Source organism: Myotis brandtii, unplaced genomic scaffold (genome assembly GCF_000412655.1).
Source record: "Myotis brandtii unplaced genomic scaffold, ASM41265v1 scaffold410, whole genome shotgun sequence".
Classification (NCBI taxonomy): Eukaryota; Metazoa; Chordata; class Mammalia; order Chiroptera; family Vespertilionidae; genus Myotis; species Myotis brandtii.
Window position 1 is genome coordinate 681,499 of NW_005365764.1, and position 8,582 is coordinate 690,080.

Here is an 8,582-nt window from a genome sequence, read left to right on the forward strand (position 1 = left end):
CCAGGCCCACCATAAGCTCTGAAGGCTGCTCCGTGCAGGAAAACAGAGCCAGGGCCTGGAGAGATGCCCCCACAGCCGGCTTGCTGGCCTATAAGCCCCACCAGGTCCTACTAAAAATCCCTGGCACCCCTGTCTTCCTGCAACTCCAGTGTCGGCCAGAGGAACACCATGTGCCTCAAAAGGCCACTGGGCAGTGCCAGCAATGGGGACAGACACAGTGGGGGGAGGGGGCATGGCTGAACAGCCTCTGCTCAGTCCCGAAGTTCACAGGGCTGAGGTCACAGCCTAGCGGAGCTCCCCTTAGCAGTTTCCCTGCCTCACCTTTTGCTCCTTCCTTTGTAAATAAGTGGATCATTTAGGGGCTCTTAACCGCCACTTCACCAGCTTAAAATCCCCAAATCATGTTGGCAGTACTCACAGCTCCATGCATTTAAAGCAGCTCCCTCCACCCCCAACCACACACAGGAGAAACATAAAATTACAATTGGAAAATCATTCAAATGTCCTCCACCGGCAGAGAATGGACGAAGCCTAGAGGGCCCGGAACCCTTTCCATTCACATTCCTGCAGCAGAAGGATGATCTGCAAGGATGAGTGTCAGGATGGGTCTGTCGGAAGCCGGAAGCCGGGCTGCCTGGGGCTGTCAGAAGCCAGGCTGCCTGGGGCTGTGAGGCCTTGGTCTGGGCAGGGAGGCCAAGACTAACCTTTGGAACCTGGGCCCCTGGTTTGCCTGGTGATTTAGCAGGAAGAGCAGGGCGGGGCTCACATTGTGAGAGGTGTTTGAACCCACAAGGGACCCTGATCCCCACAGGGAGCTCCGCTGGCAGCATCCAGGACTGCAGGACAACAAGGCGTAACTTCATCTGCCTCGGGTTGTTTTCGGTTCAGGGACACGGACCACAGAATTCCACAGCAGGAAACATGTGGGTTGGATCCTCAGGAGATACTCAGGCCTGAAAAAACCTTAATTGGAGCTGGTCTCCAGAAGACTCCCACCCAGCTCTCCACGTGGGAGGGGATATGAAAGTGGGTCACATTCTCCCAGTTGAACCGGCGTCCCTGTGGGCCAGTCCAGGGACTGAGTGACCCGGTCTCCTTGCCGAGCCAGCCATTTCCTCCAGATCAGATGATGAATGATTCTGGGGCCCCCCAGACCGAGGGGGCAGCTGACTAGCACCAGGAGACGGCGACATGTCGGGGTCTGGGTGAAAGTAACATTGCCCAGGAGTACACCACGCTGTCCTGGCGCCTTCCTCTCTCTCCGACCGTGGGCAGAGGCCTCTGCCAGCCCTTTGCCCTCTCCACCCCAGGCCTGGCTGGAGGGAGGCAGGAACACTGTGTGCTTTCTCATGAACTGCTGGGCCTCCCCGGCCTTGCTCTTTGAAGGGACCCCGAGGCCTGGTGCTGGGCAGACTGAGGGAAGAAAGAACCTTCCCCCACCCCACTCTGTGTATATTGACCCCAAATGGGGGGTCGAGGACACAGGGGTCCCCGGGCATCAGTTCTTTTGGGAACACCGTGAGCATGCCGGGGAGCACTGAACAGCCACCCCACAGCCTACCTGCCGCCATATGCCTGTTTTCCCAAGTTAGCAGAGGGAGACCTATCCGGCAGGGAGAGAATTCTGGAGAGACAGGTCTGGCAGTTATTCATAAGAAAGGCACTAGGTTGTTGGCATAACTTCAAAAAACTTTGGAAAGAGCCCACCCCCATGATCTTGAACTCTCCCCCTGAACTCCAGTAACACAGGCTTAAGGCCTTGAGTGGAAATGGAGTTCTTACTAACCACCACCAGGTGCTAATCTACACTAATAAAAGACAAAGATGCTAATTGACCATACCTTCACTACACCCATCAGCCAATCAAAAGAGTATGCAAATTAACCCAACAAAGATGGCCGTTAAATTTGCATACTGCAGGCAGGGTGGGACAGCGCAATCCGCCACCTGCCCCGCCGCCATCCGGGCCTGCTGTGTGCGACCTGGGGCGGCGGGGCGGGTGGCAGCGTGTTCCACCGCCCGCCCCGCCGCCAGCTGCCATCCGGGCCTGCCCTGTGCAACCCGGGGCGGGATCCGGGCCTGCCATCTGCGACCCAGCGTGGGATCCGGGCTTGCCATCTGCCACCCAGGGAGCGGGCCTAAGCCAGCAGGTGGTTATCTCCCGAGGGGTCCCAGACTGTGAGGGCACAGGTCGGGCTGAGGGACACCCCCCCGCCAGTGCACAAATTTTTGTGCACCGGGCCTCTAGTTGTTAATAAATATGCCCACACCGAGGGCAGCTTTTGGTAAGTGGGGCACAGAAGGGCTCTCTTCTGTGAACTCTTCCTTTGCTCTTCTGGGAAGCCAAACCCAGCCCTCCACCTTCAATGCCTGCCCAGGGCAGGTACCCATGGGGGCCAATGTGTACCCCTGGAAATCATATCCTGACTTTCCCTGAGATGCAAAACACTCATCAGCAAGCTTTTTCTTTATTCACACAACTCCAGCTAGATAATAAGCCTCTTGGCCCTAGACTATAAGGGAATAATTCTTTTTACCCTGCTCACCACAGAATTCCCAGTGGGACCCACACTGTAATCAAAGCTCAGTAAATATTTATTAATTGAATTAATGAGTTCAATTAATAAATATTAATTGGGAGGGAAGGAAGGACAAATGGAAGACAGCCATCGCTCCTTGGTATCTCTGTGTTTTGGGCTTTTTTTATGAAAACATCATAGGCAGGATTAGAACCCAAGCCCTTTAACCCCTTCTCTGCCCTGCTATGAATGTCCTCGACCGTGTGATGATGCGTGGCACACACACCTGCGTACAGATGCTTACACAGTACAACATGACCATGAAGATGGAGAAAGACTCATGGCCCTCACTTGCTGAGAAACTTCAGGAGGAGGAAAACAATGTTTGGGCCAATCACGCTACCTTCCCCGCTGGGACTGTTGTCTTCCCCTTTTAACAAGGCTTCGTGGAGGATCAGGGCCTAATGGGTCTTTAATAACTGAGTATAACAGCAGTTGGTGCTCAGCACCCTTTCATAAAAGAGGTTCAAAAGCGCCTTGGCTCGCACATCACAATGGCCCTGCGAGCTATGAAGGCACAGGTATCATTATCCACCTTTACCGTTGGGGAAAGTAAGGCAAATGGAGGCTAATTAGCTTGCCCAAGGTCAGAAGAGACAGGGAAAGGGCGTAGGATTCACTCTTTGCAGCAGCCAGTGAGCTAACTCTGGACCCTAACCTGCCACCCAGCGGGGCTTAGGCGAGATTCTGTTCTTCTCTATTGTTTCTGCTAAGAAGCAGCGTCTAACAGGGTGCTCAGAGCTCACTGAGCCTCAGGAGCCATACATACTTCCTCGTTTTGAATCTGACTCTGTTCCCGACTAGCTTGACCTCCCACAAGTTACTTAACCTTTCTAGGCTTCGGCTTCTGAATCTGTAAAATGGTAATAATGGTGTGTATCTCAGACACGACAGTGAGGATTAAATGAGATAATGTATGTGAAAGGCCACTATCATTCATTTCCTCATTTTCTAAATGAGCAATATCACTCTTGTAAAAGAACAAACACACACACAAAACACAGTTACTTGAGAAAATGGTTGCACCCACACTGTTCAGGTTTTACAAGGCTACAGATGACAGGTGACTAACCGGCATTTCGCATCCTGCCAATGAAATGCCCCAGGACCCTGACGGTGACTTACAGCACCAAAGTCCTATTTGATTCCCACTAACTCCTGTTGGCCTCTCAAGGTTAAGAGCAAGTGGCATCATGGACACTAACTGACAAGGAGATGCCTGAGTGAGGAGTTGAAAAGCTGGCCAACTGCACCCAGTCTAAGGAGGCCAACTCTGGATTCCTGGCGAGCTGGAGCCCTTGGTTTGAAATGCCATTCTCTGAGTGCTCTGCTGAGCTTCCCAACTCCACCAAAGACAGCCAACGCTTTCTAGGTACCACTGTGTTCCTGATCAAGTGACCAAACAGTGACAGTGTGGCCTGCCCCTCTACAGAGGGCCTGGTGACACCAGCGGGAGACTGGAAGAGAAGGGTGTGGGGGGATGGGTTGGGGTGGCAGAAAGCTGCCCTGTCAATCTTGGTATTCCCCCAACAGAGACACTGTGCCATGTTTGTGTGTGGGTGTCTTTGGTGCACATCTGAAGAATAATAGCAAAACTCCAAGGTTTCTTTAGAGTCAATACCAAGGTAAGAAGCTCTAACTCATGCAGAAGTGAGCAGAGAACATAGGACATGCCCTTGTATAGGACAAGATGCCAAGATCTGGCAGTGTTCATTCATTCAACTCAAGAAATGTTTACTGATCACTTGTGTACTCAGGGGGAAAGAAGGCTCAGTGGAGTCTGCAGGACACACAGACACATGCCTGCACCTTCACTAACCTCGCCAATGGCCCCGTATCTCCTAGGTATCTTGGCCAGAAAAATGAGGAACTGATGGGAATAAACTCATCATTGCTGGCCTCCTGGCCTCCCAAAGTCTTCCAAGATATCTTGGCCAGAAAAATGAGGAACTTGATGGGAATAAACTTATCATTGCTGGCCTCCTGGCCTCCCAAAGTCTTCCAAGGACAAGGAGAGCCCACTCACTGCAATCCCTAGTGTCCTGCTGTTTGCCAGGTGGCCCATCAGGAAGAGTTCCTGCGCAGTGACTTCCCACTGGTCAGAATTAAAGAGTAAAATCCAAACTCCTCACTGTGGTCACAGACTCAGCCCCTACCAGCTCCTCGCCCACCTTGTTCCAGTCCCGCTGGGCTTATTGCTCCTGTTCCTGCTGTCCTCTCTGCCCATCGACGGGGTGTCCATTCATAGTCACGTCCTCAGAGCTACCTAAAGTTATGACTGAATCCTCACCCCAGTCACTCTCCACCTCATGGCCCACTTTTATTCTCCTTGTGTCTCTTTTCACCACTCTAGGTTATTTTGTTCACTTGTCTATTTGTTTACTGGCTGTCTCACTAAAATATAAACATCATTAGACCATGTATCTTGGTGATCTTGTTCTTGGTTATATCCCCAGCACCTACAACAGTGCCTGGCACTTAGTAGGTGGTTCAATGAGTCATTCAATTTAACAAATACTTACTGAGGACCTACAAAGTTTAGGCACTGAACTGTAACAGTAGACACACACACAAAATAAAAAAGACAAAATCTCTGCACTCAAAGAGCTAAAATTCTGTTGGGAGATCAGATAAATAAATAATGGTGAAATAATAGCTGCTACTTACACCAGGCAGGCACTCCGTGCTGTTCAAGCTTCTGATAGGCACTGCTTAATTTAATCCTCCCTTCTTTCAATAATGAAAGTATTATTATTTTATAGATGGGGAAACTGAGGCACAGAGGGGCCAAGTTACATGGTGTAATGAAGTTTCTATTGCAGGGGTCAAGGTCACGGAGCTCATAATGGCAGAACCAAGATCCAAACCCAGCAGCTGTTCCTTGTAGGCAGGGCTGGAGAGAGCAGACCCGTCAAGGAAGGGCTGCCCTGTTCTGGGAGCTGTGAGATGGAGGCTGCTGGGCTTAGCAGTATTGCACGCTGGATGAGTAGAAATCTGGAAATCTGAAAGGAAGTGTGGTCTGATGGAAAGACAAGGAGGGACAAGGGTCAGGAGTGCTGGCTTCTAGTTTTAGATGCTGTGAAACACCCAGGCACATCAACCAATACTTGATGAGTCTACTTTCTGTACAGGACACTGATTGAGGCTGTGAGAAATGCAAAGATGAACCCAATAGAGATCCTGGTCTCAGGAAGCTTCAAGTCACGCACGTACCCATGGAGCTGAAACAGAGGCAGAAAGTGGCGGGTGCCATAAGAAAATGTACAAACTGCCATGGGATTTCAAGAGCCATTCAGCCTCTATGGGCCACAGGTCCCCAACCATTAAAGTGGGGTGGCCTACGGAACCCCTGAGGTCCTCTAGCTCTGACGTGTTCTGACAGCACAGATTTGGAGCTGCCTGGAGATCAAGTTTTATTCTGGTTCATGGTACAAGTTCATGGCCATTGATCTTGTCCATGTTCTCCTACCTATGAACAGTTCCAATCTCTTTGGGCAACATCTTACAGCAGCGAAAGGGCTATCATGCGCTTATTTAAATAATGCAGTTAGATGTGGGAACACAGCCTAGCATGCTCTGCCCTCCTCCACTTCAAATGGTTTTTAAACCCACAAGCCCTCTTTCCATCAAGGAGGAGGTAACCCGTCTATGAGAATGGTTATATCGTGGGGACTACTCCCTACTCCCCCTGTTCACGTTTGTACCCCTAGAGCAGGGGTGGGGAACGTTCAGCCCATGGGCCATATAAGGCCTGAGAAATCATTTGGTCTGGCCCTGCCAAGGCATTAGGGGTGAGTTAATTAACTGTTTGACCAAATATAGCAGGCTAATTTTTATTTTTTATTTGTTTTATTTATTTTAAATTTTTTTATTCATTCATTTATTTTTTAATCCTCACCCGAGGATATTTTCCCACTGATTTTTAGACAGAGTGGAAGAGAGAGGGAAAGACAGAGAGAAATATCGATGTGAGAGAAACACAACAATTAGTTGCCTCCTGCACGCATCCTGACCAGAGCCTGGCCGGGGAGGGGGGAAACCTGCAACCGAGGTATGTGCCCTTGACCAGAATCAAACCCTTCAGTCCACAGGCCGAGGCTCCATCCACTGAGCCAAACCGGCGAAGCTAAAAAAATATATATTTTTATCGATTTTTTTAGAGAGAGAGGAACGGAGAGGGATAGAGAGATAGAAATATCGATGAGAGAAAAACATCATTGATCGGCTATCTCCTGCGCGACCCCTACTGGGGATCGAGCCCGCAACCTGGGCAGGAGCCCTACTGGGAATCGAACCGGTGACCTCTTGGTTCCTGGGTCAACACTCAACTGCTGACCCACACCGCTGGGCAGCAGGCTAATTTTTAAGTTGATACTTTTATATGCTGTTATAAATATCCAAAAGGCTCTTGGCAGAAAAAAGGCTCCCCACCCCTGCCCTAGAGTCTAGCACAGTTTGGTTCACAACAGGTGCTGAGTAAGCTTCGCTGAGCTACACCTGGGCATGGTCAGGTCTAGAAGTTCTCTGCTTGACACAGAAATCTCAGCCGATGTTCCATGAAGGTTTGCTTTACAGCTCAGCTTCTTCCAGGGGAGCAGCCTGGTTCCACCTCTTCGCTTTCACTGTTACCACGCTGGTCCCCCAAGCCTCCATCCCCTCGTGCCAGGCAGTTGCAATAGTCTGTCTCCCAGCTGGTATCCCTGCTTCTATGTTTGCCTCTTGTAATCCAGTCACGACATAGCAGCCAGAATGATCTTTGAGAACTTAGATTTAGATCTTATCACCTCTACTGAAAATCCTCCAATGGCTTCTAACTGCACGTGGGATAAAACCCAAACTGGTCCTTCCCATCTTCATAGCACTTACCGCTACTGAAGTTAATGTGTCTGCTTATTTGTTTACTCCCTCCTCTTTCAAATGTGGGCTACAGGAGGGCGGGGCCCCCAGGCCTGGACTAGTGCCTGACACATAGTAAGCTCTCACTAGTGAATGCATGAATCTCTAGCCCATAGAGGCAACTTGTATTTACAAGGACCACGAACTCCACCCAGAAACCATGAATGACACACTGGCATTTAACAGCAGGCACCTTTAGGATTCAGTCCTGCTTTAAGTGACGGGAAACTTGGTATCTATGGATACTTTAATGGCCCAAAAGATCAGTATCATTTACCATCGAAAGCCAGGAACTAGAGCCCCGCAGTTGTAGCAGGAAGCTAAGAGTCAAGGCACTCGGGAACGGCACCTCAGAACAAACTCCCACTTGCCTCGGGGTCCCTTACCAACAATACCCTGTGCCTCAATTTACCCAGCCGTGAGCCAGGCACACTCCCCTAACTTCTGAGTGGCAGGACACAAAGTAACGAACAGCTACAGCATACTTAGATCCTCAGATAGGAGGTGCTGCACGCCACACACCTCATTACTCATCAAACTCTTGATTTGCTGCCAACACAGGCCTCCTGGCCTTCCCAGGGGCTAACCTGACAGCGGGCACTGCTCCGACAAGTTCCGCGCACACAGAGGGAGGGGGGCGGGTGGGCCCAACAGGGTGCGTGTCCAGAGCTATGAGTCCTGGTGACCAGGTTCAAGAAAAAGGAAGGTGGCTGGGCTGGGGGTGATGGAGGGGAGGGGAGAAGCGCAGTTTGGGGCTCCCAGTGGTTAATTTTGCAGGCTCCCCAGCAGCTGGCCATGCAGGTGACACATGTGCCTACAGTGCGTACCTTTCAGGAACACTCGCGGGAGAGGCGGAAAGGGGAGACGGTAGTTCAGCAAACTGGAGGGAGGAAGGGCAGCCCGGTGGCCAGACCTTGGCAGCATTCAGTTTGGGGAAATATGGAGGAGCCCTCTGCACAGGGTCAGGATGCTGAGTGGGGCTCAGGTGAGGGGAGAGGACGCGGGACCTGGAGTGCTGACCGAGGGTGACAACCAGCCGACGCGGCAGGTGAGCTACCGAGTGGGTGGCGCGGCCACCTGTGGAGGCGCCCTCCGCGAGAAGGTGAG